Genomic DNA, 19,714 nt, shown 5'->3' on the forward strand with positions numbered 1-19,714 from the left:
CTTGACATGCATAATCAAGCAAGTTCTAGAATAACAGTTCAATACTGACTTACTCAAAGCAATAATAAAAGTTAGCATGAAAGAATTAATAGATGCTCAAAAGGCTCAAAAATCTCACAAAAATTATGGCTTTTTGATGTTTAAAACTTGTGAATTCCAACTCAAAGTAATACCTAAACTTTGGGGAAAAAACCTAAAATTTTAAATTCCTAAAAGTCAACTTATCATGCTTGATTCCCTAATGTCTTAAAGTTTAAACAATCAATGCATAAATGCCTATGTTTTAATTCAGGATATATCAATCAAAATCATAAATCAACCAATATTTATCCTAAATATGATATGAGAGCTTTTCAAGAGAACAAGGCAGTCATTCAGGGATTTTTCTGATAGTGAAATAAATACCCCCCACACTTAAGATGTACATTGCCCTCAATATACAAAGATAGATGTATAGAAAAGAATGTCAAAATAAGATAAAGAGAGAAGTGAAACTTCTTGAATGCTGAATGAATTTCCTTAAACTGGAATGTCGGAGAATAATCAGCGTGAGGGCGGAGGAGGATACTCCGGCGGTGGTAGAGGTTCATTAGTCCATAGGTCTTGCACCAAAAGAATATTATATCTAGTGGTAGCTATGGTCGTGGGCGAGCAGGACATGGCAGTCGTGGAGAACCTTTTCCGGTGGAATTTTTAGTTCCTATGTGATGATGAGCTTAGGAGCTCTATATAACTATGACAGAATCAGGAACTTTTTAGGGGGTATAAATAAGAATAATTACTCTAAATGAAATAACCGATATTAATAAATATAAAATAAAATTCTAAAATCTAAGAAAAATAAAAAAATAAGTTTTAATAAAAATTAAAAACATAAAATAATAAATAAATGTTTTTAAACATCTTCATCACTAGATGGTTCGCGAGGTGGAACTGGCGATGAGATGTGGAGGTGCTAACAAATCTGCTGTAGAGTAGCATCAATGTTGTCAAATTGTTGAAAACACTGCTACTCGAATCGAGTGAGGCACTCAAAAATGTCAGCATATGAAGCCGCTACATGAACTGGACGAGAGGGTGGTGGTGGCTGAGACGATGGGTCCTTATGCTGTGGAGGGACATTATCAAGAATGTCCTCGTAGACCTCCTCCTTTGTAGATTGGGCGAGACGATATTGAGGAGGGTAGGTTTCTCGGTGCTTTTCGATCATCCTTATGCTAAGCATGCTAGAGATGCCTTGTGGAAACATCTGGCCAATGAGGGTTAAGGATGATTCTTGGGCAGCAGTGCTGAGGATCTCAAAGTGTCGAGCCAACCGAGTAACATAGGGGCTAATGGAGATGACCCCTTTCCTATGCCGCTCCGTCTGGTGTTGAATAGCGAGGGCAATGAAATATGCAAGGTCGATGACATGCCCATGCGACATACACAATAGAAAGTAGGCGTCGTGAGTGTTGACGATGCTAGTGCTCTCTTGCCATCCTGTAATCGTGTGAGCCAAAATGGCGTGTAAGTACCTCAGAGATGGAGGGAGAGCCGATGCCTTGGAGCGCCTAGGATTGTAGGTGGCCCCACCTGGTACTAGTGCATCCCAGCACCGTGAATGAGAACAATGGATGTGGCGGTTGAGAGCATGTAAGTCATTCTCCTCATTGAATTCCTCGTTATATAAACCTAGTGCAATATCGAATTCTGAAACGCTGAGCTGGCAGACTAATCCGCCAAGGCGAAATTTCACCATGCTGGAATCATCGTAGTTCATCATCAAGGTCTGAAGATGGAACGTTGAGCATAGTTCCATCGTGATCTCGAGGTATGTTGGCTCAATGATCCCAAAGAACAAATTTCAAGGGTCAGTGGTTAGGAGGGCTTGAATCGCTTCAGCCAACTGAACTTGTTCTACAGCCCAGTCAATACAGCGGCCCACAATTAAAGGTTAGGCCCAGAGTATTTGGAATATTTCTTCTTGGGGCCTGATGGGGAACCTTAGGAAAGGGTGACGAACTTTTGTGGTAGGACCCGAAGAAGATGACGCTCTTTTCCTTTTCTTCGAAGCAGGGACAACGGCCTTTTTACCATGTGAAGATGACATGGTACCTGCAATTAGAATTATAAAGTCATCTTGATGAGTGGTCAAAGTAAAACGAAGACAAATTTTAAATAAAAATCATAATTTCAACCACAACTACTAAAACTAACTAAAACAATAAGTTCAATGACATACTTTTGTGGCACTAGCATGGTGATATGAGTAAAAATGGCAAAGAATTTAATGGAAATATAAAGAGCATAAATTTAGCACATGGCATGAGTTGTAATGGTAAATAACAAGAAGCAATTGAAAACTATGAATATTGATTTAGAATAAGTCAATAAGGCATGAGAGTTTCATAAAAATATGTCATGTGGAATGAATGATAACTAATCTAAAAGAAATGAAACTTGAATGATAGCATAGTGTGATATACATGAAGATTATAGCATTGAAAATGAGAGGAGTTAAAGGGAAAAGAGTGAACAAACGCTAAAAAAAAGAAGAATAAGCGTGTGGAATGAAGTTAGAAGTGGCGCACGGGCGTGGCGGGGAGGGCGTGTGGACTTGCAGCTGCCAGGGTTAGGGTTTTTGGGTGAATAAGACAATGAATAGTGCAGCCTATTTATAGATTTTGGGCACACGACCATGGAGCACGCCTGTGTTCCCCAATTTTTGCCCGTGTGACTCACGAATTTTGAATTTGGGAGCATCTAAATAGTTAGTCCACGCCCGTATTCCTTGGGCGTGTGGGTGCACACGGCCGTGTCGCACGACTGTGCCTGGCTTTATTCCCTTCTCCCCCGCCCGTGTATGTAGGCCCACACCCATGTTAGTTTAACAGGTTCGACCATGGTTGCTTGGCACGGGCATGTCGCACGCCCATGTTGATTTGATAGCTTCGGCCACGAGTTCTAGACACGGGCGTGTCGAACGCCTGTGTTGTTTTGGTAGGTTCGCCCATGGTCATGTCGCACGGCTGTCGCAATTTATCATAGCCCGTGTTGGGGAAATCTTTGCCCTGTTCTCACACGGCCCTAAACACGCCCGTGTTCTTGGCCATGTCTGTGTGGAAAAACTTATATTCAAGATCTCTGTTGGTGAGTTAGGTGTTAAAAACTAAAATTTAAAGAAGTTAATATTGTTAGTGCTTGGGTTGCCTCACGAGAAGCGCTTACTTATAGTCTAATCTCGACTTACCTCTCCCTTGAATGGTCATGTTGGTTCGAGGAGTTTATACTCCTCATTCCTGCTATCATTCTCATCAAAATAAGGTTTCAGACGGGTGTTGTTTGCCTTAAAAGTACCGAACTTCGGATGACTTACCTCGACTGTACCGAATAGGAAAATGCTAAGTACTGTAAGAGAGATTTCTTCATTCGGTGTGGTAGTGAAAATGTGAGGATCTGCGGCATCTAATAAGACTTTATCTCCAACCTTAAGTTGATGTGGGAAGGTGTTGAGCTCGTTCTGGCGTAGTTTTGGTTTATCATGTGTTCTCAGTTTATGCGTCCGCCATTCATCTAGTTCCTCGATTTGTAGCCTTCAATCCTCATGATTAGGTCCTCTACTACTGCTTGAGAATGACTCATGTGTTTCCTTCAGACTCATTTCCTACAAAGTAGGTTGTACCATATCATCAGTTTTAGTAGAATGGTTTAGATGATGACCTTCAATTTCCGATGTGTTGCCAAAATTGTGAGCTTGAAGGGTGATTGTTTCGTCTCCCACACGGAGTGTGAGTTCACCTGTGCCAACATTAATAATAGTTTTAGCAGTTGCTAAAAATGGCCGTCTTAAAATCAAAGGAGTGTTGCTGTCGTCCTCTATGTCTAGAACAATGAAGTCTATGGGAAATATAAATTTATCGATTTTAACTAGCACATCTTTAATAATACCCCTAGGAAATCTTATAGTTTTATCTGCTAATTGAATGCTCATCCTAGTCTATTTAGGTTTCCCAAGACCTAATTGTTTAAACATGTTGTAGGGCATTACGTTAATACTAGCCCCTAAATTGGCTAATGCATTATTAACATCTAAACTATCAATTAAGCAAGGAATCGTAAAAATCCTTGGATCTTTTAGTTTGTTGGGTAGTTTATTCTGTAGAATAGCTAAGCAAACTGCGTTTAGCTCCACATGCGATGCCTCGTCCAACTTCCGCTTATTTGCTAAAAGCTCCTTTAAAAATTTCATTGCGTTTGGCATCTGCGATAGAGCTTCAATAAACAGCAAGTTAATATGTAATTTTTTTAAGAGTTTAAGGAATTTACCAAATTGTTCATCTGAGCGGTCTTTCCTTGTTGCGTTGGGGTATTGCACACGAGGTTTATATTCGACATTCACTAATTTGTTTTTATTATGACCTACCTCACCTTAACCTCTGCCTATCACAGTTTCTTGTCTCGGTTCTGGCTCAAGCTCAACGACTCCTTCGTCATCTTTAATATTAATTGCATTGAGCTGTTCCCTTGGGTTGGGTTCAGTATTACTTGGCAAGCAACCTTGTGGTCGTTTGGAGATTAGTTTGGACAGCTGGCCTATCTGAGTTTCGAGCCATTGGATCGACGCTTGTTGATTTTTAAGTGCTGTCTCGGTGTTCTGAAAATGGGTTTCTGATACCGAGATAAATTTAGACAGCATCTCTTCAAGGTTCGGCTTCTTCTCATGTTGGTAGGGTGGTTGTTGGTATCCTGGAGGTGCTCTCTGATTTCCTTGACCTCCCCATAAGAAATTTGGGTGGTTCCTCCAACCTGCATTATAAGTGTTACTATATGGATGGTTTTGAGATCAACGATTATTACCTATGTAATTTAACTACTCATTATCCATGTTGTGGCCATAAGGTTGGTATTCCGAATTGCTTGATCCACCTCCACTTGCTTCGCACTGCATTACCGGGTGAGCCTGTGAAGAACTAAGAACACCATCAATTCTCTTATTCAAGAGTTCTACCTGATTAGAGAGCATGGTGACCGAATGACATTATAAACTCTGGTAGTTTTCGTTGGTTTTGTCCTCATGACTTGCCACTGATAGTTATTCAGTGACATCTCCTCTATAAAGTCATAAGCATCTTCAGGTGTTTTATTATTGATGGTTCCACCAGCAACTGCGTCAACCATTTGCCGAGTCGAAGGATTCAGGCCATTATGGAACGTTTGAACCTATAGCCAAAGCTTTAACCCATGGTGAGGGCACCTTCTCAAAAGGTCCTTGTATCTCTCCCATGCATTGTAGAATGTTTCTAAATCCATCTGCACAAAAGAAGAGAAATCATTACGTAATTTGGCCGTTTTAGCCGGTGGGAAATATTTTAATAGAAATTTTTTGGTCATTTTTTCCCAAGTAGTGATTGACCCTCGTGGTAACGAGTTCAACCACCGTTTAGCTTTTCTCCTCAATGAAAAAGGGAATAACTGAAGACGATGACATCATCAGAAACACCATTAATTTTAAATGTATCGCATAGTTCCAAAAAGTTTGCTAAGTGAGCGTTGGGATCCTCATCCTGCAAGCCATCAAACTGAACAAATTGCTGTATCATTTGAATAGTGTTAGGTTTTAGTTCAAAAGTATTTGTAGCTACAGTAGGTCTAACTATACTTGATTCAGTTCCTGTTAAAGAAGGTTTAGCATAATCATACATAGTGTGTAGAGCAGGATTTTGATTAACTACAATTACATGAGGTAGCTAATTGTCTTGGTTTTCAGCCATCTCTTCGGGTGGGGGTTGAGAATCGTCCTCTTGTTCATTCTCTGTGTATCGTGGGGGTTGAGTATCATCCTCTTGTTCATTCTCTGTGTATCTTAAGGTTCGCCTTATTTCTCTTTGGTTTCTGCGAACTCTGCGATCGATTTCTTTGTCAAAAAGTAGTGGTCCTGACGGGTTTCTTCTAGTCATAAACTATAAAAACCTGCCAAGAGAAAGAAAAAGTAAATTAATAAATAATAAAAAAATTAAATTAAATTAAATTGCAAGAAAAATAATGGCTAAAGTAATAAAAATTGAGCGTTCCTAATATTTTAGTTCCCCAGCAACGGTGCCAAAAACTTGATCGTGATTTTCGTGTGATAGGTTTTAAATATTTATACTGAATCGTTCTTGAAACTAACTATTATCACGATGTAGGCAAGTGTACCTATCGAACAGTAGTATAGTTTTAGCAAGACTGGATTGTCGAACCCAAAGGAACTAAAAGTACTAATAATGACTGCCTTTTTATTATCTAGCCTAAGAATAAGGGGGTTTTATTTTAACTAACTAATTATCTAAACAAAGAATTCACAGAAAGTAGAATTGGGAGATTACTTTTAGAAAACGATTGAATTAAGACAATACCTAAGGAAAAATCCACCTAGACTTTACTTGTTATTCTGGCTCTGAATCAGACGATTTATTCATCTAACTTGTTCCCTAGAGATCCCCAACTTATGTTATTATCCCTATTCAAGACTAATAACGTCTAATCCCTAGATTGAATAATTGAGACTTTTCACTAATTAACACCCTAGGGTTGCATTAACTTGATTTATGGATCCCCTTATTACGTTTCACCCTAATTCGGCAAAATCTTGTCACCCTATCTCTAGGCGCGCAATCAACTCCGCTTAATTATGACAAATGTACTCTTAAATAGGGTCTATTCCTCCTCTGAATAAGAGCTTATCTTGAATCAGTATCCTGGGATATCAAAACAAGAATTAAGAACACATAATTAAGAACAAGTTAAATATTTATCATACAATTCAGAAAATAATAATAAGATTTGTCTTAGGTTTCATTCCCCTTAGGTATTTAGTGGATTTAGCTCATAACTAAAAAGGAAAACATCTCAGAAGAATAACGGATACAAAACATAAAGAAAACCCAAAAATCCTGAAGGGAAATTGAGGGGAGATCTTCAGTCTTGATGATGAATCCGGCTTCTGAGATAGAACAATCGGTTTGTGTTCGAGTAATTCCTTCCTCCTTTTCTATGCCTCCCCTTTTCTTCCTCCTCTAGGGTGTATTTATAGGCTTTGGAATGCCTAAGAACCCTCGAAATTAGGCTTTTCCAAATTGGACTCAACTTGAGCTTGACAGGGACACGCCCGTGTGACACACCCGTGTGCAATTACTTCAGGCCGTGCTCGAGCCTGTTAAATAGGCACGGCCATGTGGTCTGCCCATGTGAGGAGGTCCAGGCTGTGTTGAATTCATACTTTGGCCCATTTTCTCTGTTTTTGGCCCGTTTCTCATTCATTTTGCTCTCCTATGCTCTCCTAAGTACAAAACATGAAATAAGGTATTAGGAGCATCGAATTCACCAATTCTAAGGAAAAATCATTCATAAAATGTGTTAAGCATGGGGTAAAAATACGTATAAATTACGGTTTATCAATGTTCCTAATGGTAAGCCTCCTCGAGGGAGGTATAGAGGGGTAATGTACCTATTTGCTATGTCCTTGCACTTCTTATTCTATGCTTTCTTGTGCCTTCCCTATCAGAAAGTCATCTGAGCAATCTAGCTTTTCCTTGAGCCAAGTTGTCAAGTACTATCATTCACAACAGTGGAATTCATAGCCCAAAACATAGGTAAATGATACCTTCTCATTGGCATTAAATGGTTAATAAAAAGTAAACATGGCCACGGGTCATTTGTCTTTGTGATGGATGACTTGATCACTAGTTGATAATGATTGACTTTTCATGAAGGAAGATGTATAGGTTATCATGATATAAAATAGGATCATATTGGAAGAATGAATATTATCCCAAAGAGATCAAGGATATCCTATAAGGGTAACACACTTATGACAAAGTCATTGGACAAGCACTGAATAGTTGCTTTCGTAATGATATGTCATTAGGGAGAGCTCAGTCAATAAATGATTTTATAATTAATAAGAAAAAAGCCACAACTTAATTATAAATCATTCAGGCCTCAATTACATATGGCCAATCACTCCCTCTGCTAGCTCGTTCAAACCAAAAAAGAATTACAAGTTTGAATAGAAATGAGCATAATGAATAGGAAAAAAGAAATGGAAAACATTCAAGAATGATTATGGTTTTTTTCGAAATGGAAAAATGGAATCATTTGGAAATGAATGGAAATGGAAATGGAAATGGAAATGATCCATTGCAATTCTATATGGATTACTTAAAAATGATCAAAAGAATAAGTTTATGTTTTTAAGCTGTTTTCAAGCCAGAAAATGAAAATAAACCATTTGGTCACAATGAAAATGTTTAGTTATGACATTTTGAACATATTTTCTCAAAATTTTACAAAGGCTAAAATCGTTAAAATTTTTATTGGGAGTAAAATCATAAAAATTTTACTAGGGGTAAAATAGGGATGAATAAATTGTTCAATATAAAATATTAAAATTTATTTTTGGAAATATAAAAATCGAATCGGTTTGGATCACATTACAGAGTATTAGGTCAAAAAGTCCAAGAACTTCTCGTAATTGGACCCAATAAATGAGGTGTCTGAATCCCATCATAATACATATGAGGGGAAGCACACCTTATTAGCCCATCTCTCTCTCATTGTTAGACTAGGAAGTTGTTTTTCTATTTGAAAAAACTGCTACAATTCAACAAGGCTTCTACCTTCACTCCCTATAAATAGATTGTTACTCTGTCAAAAAATAGAGAGAATTTTTTCTCAACTATTAAATATATTTTTCCAGAATAACAAGTCTATCGATTTCTATTAAAGAAGAGAGCATTTTCAATTTCACCCCAAAAAGAAAAGAGAACATTTGCTAGTTTTATGTTTTGATTCAAGCCCACACTCGAAGTAGTTTGTGGTACGAGATAGTGGAGAAGATCATTTGGTTGAAAGCTAGAAAACATCAAGGATCTGCTTATTTGAAAATAGAAGTACAATTTTGGACTAAGGTTTATTGCTAAAAATATCAAAAACCAGGTCGGTTTTCAAAATTTTAATTTTCTGCTCTACAAGAAAACCATTTTCAAACCAGATTTTTTCCAACAATTGGTATCAACAACTATGTTGTACTATTTTTATAGTGCAAATCGAGACTAAACCTCTCTCTTCATCTTGTTCGATTAATATTTGATAAGATGTGACATTCTTGTAATTATTCGCATGTGTAGGGGAATGTATGTGATATTATATATTTTTTATATAATTATTTTCTAGGGTTGTGGTTCATAGGAAATAGACCATGCACTATCATCTCTATCTAGGATTATTTTTTATAGAAACAGACATAGGATAAAAATGTAATTTTTTCAAAAAGGAGTCCATGACGAGGAGAAGATAGAGTGGCGGTGGTTGAAAACGCAAGGAATGCTTTGTGGTGAAAAACTAAAAACTATGTAATTTTTATTTTTTTTCATTTATTTTCTAGAAATAGAACCATGGAAACCGTAGCTTGCAACTTTATTTATTTACCATCTCATTATATATTTGTTCAATTATTATTATTGATATGATTGTGATATATATGTATTAGACGATCGATGGTTGATCGATTTAATATAAGAATTGTGGTAATGAGAAGGTGAATGTTTAGGATTGGATCTGGCTAAGAAAGGCTTGGATTTTAAGTGGTCAAATATGACTCACCTCCCTTTCTTGGGATCCTACCTGGTACACGATTCACATTCACTTCTACAGTTTTTCCCTTAAAATAAAATTGTTAAGAATCAAAATTATTGTTTTTTTATGAATAAATGAATGTGAATATTATAAAATTTTCATAGTAAGTCATGCATATATGAGAAAACCATGCCATATTGTAGCACCCTTCACCCGTATTCAACGTCAGAATAGGGTTACGGAGAGTTACCTAACTTACAACACAATTATACATACTTTTATCATACATTTAACCATTTCACACAATCATCATTCAAACTCAAACAATTTGTCTCTAATACGAGCCTACGAGGCCCTAAACATACATTGGGAGTTATTCGAGACTAAACCGATAACTTAGGAAACTTTCACTAATTTTGAATTTTTTCTCAATGTAAAACCCCTAACCCGTACCCGTCACCAGAACAGGGTTTCGGAGCATTACCAAAACATACATAACATTTTTCAATTAATTCATGTAAGTCACTATTCATTAACCAAGATTATTCATAACATCCTTTAATTGGACCCTCGAGATCCAATACGAGCCTTAGAATCGAATCAGGACTTAACCAGGACCTCTAAGAATTTTTCACAAAATTACAAAATTTTTCCAAGTTGCAGGGCTCACACACCTGTGTGGTCCAAGGGACACGCTCGTGTGACCCTGGGACATGCCCGTGCTAGAGTCCATATTTGACCCCGTGTAACTCTCTGACTTGCACACACGGCCATGCCACATGCCCGTGTGCTAGGCCGTGTAGTTAATTAATTTAATTCGAATTAGGTGCAGGTTTCACACAGCCAAGACACACGCCCATGTTCTAGGCCGTGTGGCTCACATGGTTGAGACACACGCCCGTGTCTCTGCCCTTGCGCCTAATTCTGTGCATTTTATTTCTCAAAATTTAGGTGCAGGGAACACACGACCTAACCACATGCTCGTGTCACCAGGCCGTGTGTTACAAACGGTCTAGACATATACCCGTGTGTTTGCCTATGTAGACAAAGTGAAGCCATTTCCTAGCTTCATTTCTCACCCAAAAACTTGCAAATAAAACACTCAACCAATTCCAACCAATTCAAGTATTTAAGTAAGCAATTCCATCATTTAACAAGGCATACCATTTCATACATACATGGATACCAACTCACCTTATCTTAACTTAGGCATTAATAACATTTGATCACATGAACTCAACATAACACATGTGGAAATATATGTATATACCATAATAGCTTACTAAATTATATCCAAAATGAGCTATCACTAGCCATTCCAATGGCTAGGTTACAAAATGACAATTCAAGCCACTATTGGCCAAGTTTCCCTATACATGCCATTACATCAAAATGATTTCACTAAATATACCCAAAATGCTAGTTGATAGTGTGACGATCCTCCCGCAATCTTCTAACCTTCACGAGCTTCCGAGCACTATAAAACAAGGGAAAAATAAAAGGAGTAAGCACTACTTGCTTAGTAAGTTCGTATAAAAGAAAATAAACTTACCAATATTGTTTAATAAATTTAGGCATACAATGTTATGTTTCCATCCATTTGGCTAAAAGGCCTAATCACATACATTTCATCAAACATGTTAGTCGCCAACTATTCATATAAATCAAGTAACATAGATGACCTCATCAAGCAATGTTCTTTCAAGTCATTATCATTTATCTCAAGATTTTCATGCCAATTCAAGAGTTATATGTCCATTGAATCATTGAAATCCCGATGAAGGCTTAAGTAGTACACTCAAGGTGTACGATTCATTAATCCATAAATTCTTATCGAGGGTAAACCTTAAGGTACTTAATCAAAGAACACACGCTCGAGCCACATGTCGTATGACAGGATTACCAGTCCAAGCTAAATCTTTTATATAGCGTATGCTCAAAAAGCTTGATTAGGATTAATAGTCTAGGCTAAACCCTAAACCTAACGCATACTCGAAAGGCATTATATTAGGATTACCCGTATGGGCTAAACCCTTTATATAAAAAGGTCATTGGGATTACTCGTCCGAGCTAAATCCCATCTGTAACAAATGCAGGACCTCATTAATTTTAGGAAAGCATATACATTCATCGGAATTCAATGTTCAATTGGGACTTAACCCCTTTATCATCATTTCAAGTATGTATAAATTTTCCATCATAACATACAAGTAAGGTACATTAACATAAATCATATTACATACAACACAACATTCATTTTACATAATTACATATCCGGTTAAGTTACACGAACTTAACTCGACACTTGTTTGCTTAATAATCTACTAATCTGAAATCATTTCCTTTCCTCGATCTAACCTTGAGTTTGTGTTTCTCAGATCTATATAAATGAATTTAATCATTAATTTCATACATTTCATACTTATACAGACTCAATTTATGTCCTAGGTAAAATTATATGTCCTAAGCAAAATTACCAATTTGCCCCTAACTTTTCCAAAAATTCTGATTTTGTCCCTAGGCCCGAAAAATTAAATTTGTACAAATTACTCCCTATTTCATGCCTAACCAAAGCCCCATTACAAATTTTCCAGTACATGTTTACATAAAATTTTAGAAATTTTTATCAAATTTTACAAGTTTACATTTTAGTCCTTAAATCAGGTTTTCATCAAAAATCACATTGGAAAAGTTGTTTATTTATCAATAATCTTTCATTTTCTACATAAACTTCTAATTTCTTGCATAATAAATCCATGACACATTTTCATACCTTGATAAGTTTTCAAATTAATCCCTCAAATAGAGAGATTAAACAATCCCGGTTCTAAAAGTACCAAAATTACTAAAAATGGGACAAGGAAACTTACCCAATTAGGCCATGAAAGCTTATTTTCTCTGTCATAGGGTTTCCATGTGTTTTTAGGTTGAAGACGGTAAAAATAAGATGATATAATTCCTTTTCATCTTTTAATTAATAATGTATTTTTGGTATTTCCAATTTAGTCCCTTGTCTTTTTCTATAATTCCATGGAGGAGTCACCATAAAAATCTACATACTTTTATTAATGGTCTAATTACCATATAATGACCTTAAGTTTTGAATTCCATAGCTCGTTGACCCTTACAGCTACTAGAATTCAACTTTCGCATTTTATGCGATTTAGTCCTTCTCGTAATTAAGCACTAAATCAATAAAATTTTCATATCAAAAATTTCACATGTTATTTCTATCATATTACTGACCATATGGTAAAATAAAAATAAAAAATATTTTGGACCGGATTTGTGGTCTCGAAACCACTGTTCCAATTTCATTGAAAAATGGGCTATTACATTCAAAACTGGGGACACACGCCCATGTGGCCAGGCCGTGTGTCTCACACGGTAACCAGGCACACCCTTTGATGTGACCACGCCTCGAGGCTCAACAGGCTCTAAGTGTGATCCCATCGAGTTACCCAAAGGACCCATAACTCGAACTCGGGCTAGACGTCTTCAAGAAGCTGTTTTAGCTTTGTTTGCTCAACTCTAGAATGACAATGAGCTCGAAACCAAAGGGATAGACCGTGCCAGCTTAATACAAGCTCCATTCACCGTAGTGCAAGCTAATTTCAACTCCACTCCAGCATGCCGAGCTCTATCTAGTTCAATTCAGCTCACTTGAGCTTAATTCAACTCGTTGATCTAGATTTAGTTTCTCTCCAACTTACTTCTTTTATTATTTTAATAAACTAAGTATTAGTTTTATTTTAATTCAATTTGTCACAGCTCATGTTCGAATTTCCTAGCTCAAATTAGTCATTAAATTCTTTTTAGATATTTGAGCTAGCCGAATTTAATGTGTTCAGATTTCTACATGCTTTTAATTTGTCTAAGCTACAGCCGAATTTATGTTGTGTCTTAATTTATTATTTGTGTTTAATATGTCCTAGTTATTACTTGTTTTAATGTGTCCTAGCTGAATGCATGATTTTAATGTGTCTTGGGCTACTGAAATTAATGTGTCTTAAACTAATTAATTTTGCTGATTTATTAGGTGTATCCATGTACAATGGACGGCATGAATATGGTGTGCTGATGATTCATCTTTTCCAAGCAACTCTTCGTGTATGCCAAGGGCCAAGGGAGCTGATGTTTCCTTTCTTCCAAGCTGATGATTTATATCCCCAAGCTGACCGATTAGCTCTCCAAAGCAGCTATCACTTGCTAGAAAATTCCATTCACACTTCAAGGCTGTTTGGTTTTGTGTTTTCACACACACAACCGGCTGTTTGAATTCGATTCACACTTTCGATGCCTTTTTCAATCTCCAAGCTCCTCATTAAGTTCTAAGACTACTCAGTTGATCAAGGCAGCTCCATTAAAGCATTCACACCCTCTTGGCCAAATCTAACCAAGACCCTCTAGCTCACCATTCAACTCCATTAATGTCCAGCTGATTAGAGGCATCTAGAAGCAGCCTTTGACATTCTCTGTGCACAAGAAACTTCAAGGAATCTTCCTAAAGAATTCTGGAATTTTCAGCTAACCATTTAGCTACCTTAAGAGCCTATTTGACTATCCCTTGTAATACTTATAAATATTTTGTTTATTTCAGCTTGTAAGGAACTTTTGCCATTTTGTTTAATGAAACTTTGTTTCTGTGAGGTTTACTTCCTCTCAACTTTCGTACGAGTCTCGAGCGACTTATCTAGCTTGCTAGTAGCGTCAACCGAACTTGTTTTTAGAACTTATCAGCATCACTTGGTGTGGCATTCTCCTATTCAACTACCAATCACTTATCCTACCTTAAACAATATTGGAATCGGGGTGACAATCATCATAGTGTTGAATCGCTCCTGAAGTTTAAGTTCATTTTCCATTTCCATCTTCTTCATTTATTTAACCTATTATCCTAAACCGAGTCATCCTCATATCTTCTATCTTTGTTGCTTTCTAGCCGAACCTACCATCATATACTTAGCCAAATTTGAACCCCATTTCATTAACATTCAGCCTCCTAAACCGATTCAAACCAATTGATAATTTTGTGAACGACCCTTCTCGTCGACGATCGGGCAACTTACGTATAGTAGACTCATTCAACCGAGCCAAATCAAGTCATTCGGTATCAGAGCTTGTAAAACGAGGAGCGCCGGCGTTCGTATCAATTCTGAAATAGGTTTGTTATAAAAAAATTATATTTAAGTGTATTCAAGTTTCATGTTGTAACACCCCTTACCTAAGACCGTCGCCGTAGTCGAGCACGAGGCGTTACTTGACTTAACTTACTAATTCAGGGAATAAAATTTGCTTTTAAAATTAATTTATTTACATTCATTCAATATGACCCTAAAAAGGGCTCTCGAGACCCTAAAACATGCAATTGAAACAGTTCGGGACCAAACCGGGAACATTAAAAATTTTCCGAATACTTAGACAAATCAAAATAATTTATTTCATTATTCCTTATAAAACTGCCCACCTGCGTCATAGTCACTAAATAAATCATAACTTGAGTCACAAAACCCAAAATTTAAATTCCTGAATTTTCCCTGAAACTAGACTCATATATCTTCTTACTAATTTTTCCCAGAATTTTTGGTCTAGCCAATTCGTACAGTTTATTAGTTAAAATTTCTCCTATCGCATTGTTCGACTACTCTGACCTCTCCTCACTACGAATAAATTTTCTCCCTGTACAGAAATCAAATAACCATTCTCTTTGTTTCTCTTGAAAGTAGATTCACCAAGGAATCTGGAAATATAAACTATAATTCCTAATTATTTTTTTTTACAATTTTTTGTGAATTTATAAAGTCAAAATTGGGGATTCAGAAATTGCTCTGAACCTGTCTCACTAAAATTCAAAAATCTCTTAATATACACTTCTTTTGCTTACCATGTTTCTTTCATATGAAAATGGACCCAATAAGATTTAATTATATATCTTATTCATCACCTAATTCCATTTCTACTATTGTTGGTGATTTTTCAAGTTCACATCACTGCTGCTGTTCAATACTGTTTTAATGCTAATTTCACTTTTTCATGATTTCTTTGTATTAATTACCATTTAGGCATACATAACACCGAAACATGTTATTCATTATCCATTTCATTAGCTAATCATTATCAAATATTTACATACCATTCTTTAGCCATATCATAAGGACATACACACAAAATGGCTAAGTCCCTATACATGCCATAAACTAGAATGTTTGTAAACGAAGGTACCCATTTGGCAACTTGATAGTCGATAGTGTGGAGTGATCTCCGACGAACTCCAACCCAAGCTTGCTTTTAAGTACTCTGAAACATGGGAAAGTGAAAGAAGTAAGCTTATAAAGCTTAGTAAGTTCACATGTAAAATAATAAGCATTAGCAATCAATTTAGCTTACTACTATGCTGTCATAATTTGATTAAGTAATGTTTAGTTCTTACTTTCCCATCTTACTCATCGGTAACCTTACCAAAGGCTCAGAATAAAAAAGACACCTTACTTAATAGGTTGCTTACATACCTGCAACATCTCACTTAACACATGAGTACTCTTTCATAATATAGGCATATTGCCATTCATGTCATAAAGTGTCACAAGCATAACTGAAATCTCATCACTTACTTAATGCTTAATAATCTCAAATACTTACAATCTCAATATTAAATAAGCGTTAAATGCATACTTGTACTCTTTCGTCATGTTCTCACCTTGTCGTTTCTTTGACTTACTCTCCGAATTACTCAGGAACCTTTTCCTTTTTGAACTTACCATTGCCATGTCTTGACATGGTCTTACGTGGTATCCTTGCCTTATGAACTCACCAATGCCATGTCTTGACAAGGTCTTACATGGGACCTTTGCCTTATATAACTCATCAATGCCATGTCTTGACACGGTCTTACATGATTTCCTTGCCTTATAGAACTTATCAATTCCATGCCTTGGCATGGTCTTACATGATATCCTTATCTTACCAAATGCCATGTTCCAAACATGGTTTTACATGGAATCCTTGTCTTAGTGCCAATGCCACATCTTGATGTGGTCTTACATGGAGTCCTTAATCAATGCCGATGCCATGTCTTGACATGGTCTTACACGGGATCCTTGCCTTACCAATGCCATGTTTTGACATGGTCTTACATGGTACGACCATGGACTTTGAGATATCAATGCATTGTCAAGCCATAGCTGAAACATACTTGCTCAAATTCTCAAGGTTAGTCGCATAATTCAATAATAACAATACTAATAAAAATAATTGCATAATAATAAAATGCTACTCAACTTACATACTTGCATTCTCAATCCCATCATATCATCAACTTATTCTCATTAAACTATGCTAGTCAATACTTTCTTGTTATCATACAAAGCCATAATACAAAATACGGTCTTACATATAAATTATACAAGTTCTCTTTCCAATATCGAATTATTATCAAACATTAATCATTATATCTGAAACTCAATACTAAAGTATTTATGGCCAAAATATCAATTTATCATTCAAATATGCATAATTAAATGCTTATTAAACACATGAACTTACCTCGATACCAAAACGATCATTTTACCAACTTTCCCGATTTTTGATTTTTCTCCCGTTCTAGGTTTAAATCTCACTTTCCGGGATCTAAAATATCATATTTCACTTAGTTAATTAATTTAATATTCAAAACATTCCCTAACTCAAACTTTGGAAAAATTATAATTTTGCACCTAGACCTTTGAAGAATTACGATTTTGCCCCTAGGCTCGAAAATCAAAATTTATCCATTTTTCTTATGTTTTATGACACGTTGAACATTTTTATCTTCTATGGAAACATCAAATTCCCACTCTATCATGTACTTATGAACATTAGGTATTTTTACCGATTATGTCGTTTTACTCGTTTTCACTTAAAATCTCTTAGAAAAAGTTGTTTAGCATAATTTCAAGCTTCATATTCTACCATAAAACATCAAAAACACATTTAACGTATGGGTATTTTTCCAAATATGAGCCCAAGCATGAATTATTGCTAGAATAAGCTAAATGAAGTCACCGGGACTCCAAAAACGTAAATAACATTAAAAATGAGGCTAGAACGGAATTACTATTGAGCTTGGAAAGCTTGGAAAGTGTAACCATGGCTTCCCCCATGATATATTCGGCCTCCATGAAGAAGATGAACCAATTTTGGCTTTATTTTCCCTTTTTAATTCTTTTAATTACTAAATGAGCAAAATGCCCTTAAAGGCTTTTCTTTCAAATTTGTCCTATTCTTGCCCATTTTTGTCCAAACTTAAATATAATGGTCTAACTCTAAATAAGAACCTCCACTTTAAGAACCCATTTCAATTAAATCCCCTTTATTATCTAGAACACACATTTTGCTAATTTTACAATTTAGTCTTAATTATCAAATTAGGCACTTATACATAAAATTTCTTCACGAAATTTTCACACAATTATTCAATCAATGAATAAACCTTAAAAATTAATCAGAATAAATTTTTTTGACCTCAAATTCGTGTTTTCCAACCACTATTCTGTTTAGGCCTATTTCGGGATGTTACATTTCTCCCCCCTTTCGGGATTTTCGTCCCCGAAAATCTTACCTACAAATGGATTCAAAATTGATTTCCAACAACACTTTCAAATTCTTATTCAGTCTTGGAATACCCAACATTTTACTTCTTAAACTAAGTCTCTGAACTGGAATACCTACTAATAAGTAACTGACCTTATTTTAACATTAACCTCATACTCTGATGAAACGCAACTAACTCTTATTTTCTTACCAAAATGGAAATTCTCTGCCACTAAGGTACTTTCAAAAAATACATATATATATATATATATACTTGTTTCTCTTTTGAGTGTCAATATTCTTTCCTTTCGATTCTGTATACAATTTTTGATAATCTGTCTCTGATTTCTGTAATTAATTTCACTTTCCTCTAATCCTTTTTGCTCAATTTAATTCTGTGAATTTCTCTTCCTCAATTCAACTATCAGTACAAAGGTGACATGCAGTAACATTTAGCAATCTCATGGTCAAAACTTACTGTAGCTTTCTTCTGAAGTCACGGTGCAACCCTGGATTTCCAACTATAACAACTAAAATTTACACTCTCAATGAATTGACAACCTCAAAATGAATAACTTAGATAATCCATCAGTAGAAAAACTCATTTGTACTAAGAAGAATACAAAAACTTCTTCGAGCAATCAACCATAGCTCATTTAACCTTTCGGTGATAATGCTAATTCTGTTGCACAATTATTCAAAATACCCTCACATTTTCACACAAAATCAATACTAACTGTAATAGCTTCTGAGATACTTGAAAATCAACTTTAACTCTCTAAAAGTTCAGGTATCGGATCCAAAGTCTGGTACATAACATTTCACACTCTTACTAGTATAACTAAATCAAGTTATCATCCATTTTTGTACTTCTCAAATAATCAAATAATTATCACAGTGCTAGGCATCATAACTGTTGCAAAATCTCTTGATTTCTCATTAACACATTTCTAGAAACCATAAACTCTTTATTCAAACCAAGCTAAATCATAATGGATACTTCAATTGTCAATATCTTCAACTGTTTATAATCATAATGGATACTTCAATTGTCAATATCTTCAGCTGTTTATACTTTATTAGCATGAATTCAAGCCAAACTAAACTTCATACAATGAGAACTTTAATAATCAGACAACTTGGATTTGCAAAAATATACCTCTGATGCAACCATTCTGATATGTGTATACAACTCTATACCATAATCTCTAGAATATGTACTATTTACTCGGGTCATTTATCTATTTATACATGAAAAATCAGCATTTACCTCTGAAGCCATGAATAATTCAAACATACATATAACTCAATCAACTGCTCAGCTGAATCAGTCTCAACTAAAAGACAATAACTTTTCAAAAACTGTTCTTCTCTATGCTGTCATGATATCTCAAACATACATTCTGTCATGATTTCTTTAAAGAGCTAATCAAAAATCATTATTACTGCATAACTCGAAAGAACATAGCATTCAGTCTTTAACTCACTGATATATATATCAAGATTATGCGAAAAATGAAAATCAATACACATGTCTGAACTGAACTAC

The 19,714-nt window shown here is 35.7% G+C and overlaps 1 non-coding gene across 1 annotated transcript; it reads left to right on the forward strand.

Annotated features, from left to right (window-relative positions):
- Positions 1–5,218: 5,218 nt before the first annotated feature.
- Positions 5,219–5,325, forward strand: LOC121212016 (small nucleolar RNA R71). Its single transcript, XR_005907228.1, has one exon. It is a non-coding gene; the product is annotated as a small nucleolar RNA R71 (small nucleolar RNA).
- The last annotated feature ends 14,389 nt before the right edge of the window (positions 5,326–19,714 follow it).

This window comes from Gossypium hirsutum, chromosome A12 (assembly GCF_007990345.1).
Source record: "Gossypium hirsutum isolate 1008001.06 chromosome A12, Gossypium_hirsutum_v2.1, whole genome shotgun sequence".
In the NCBI taxonomy this organism is placed as follows: Eukaryota; Viridiplantae; Streptophyta; class Magnoliopsida; order Malvales; family Malvaceae; genus Gossypium; species Gossypium hirsutum.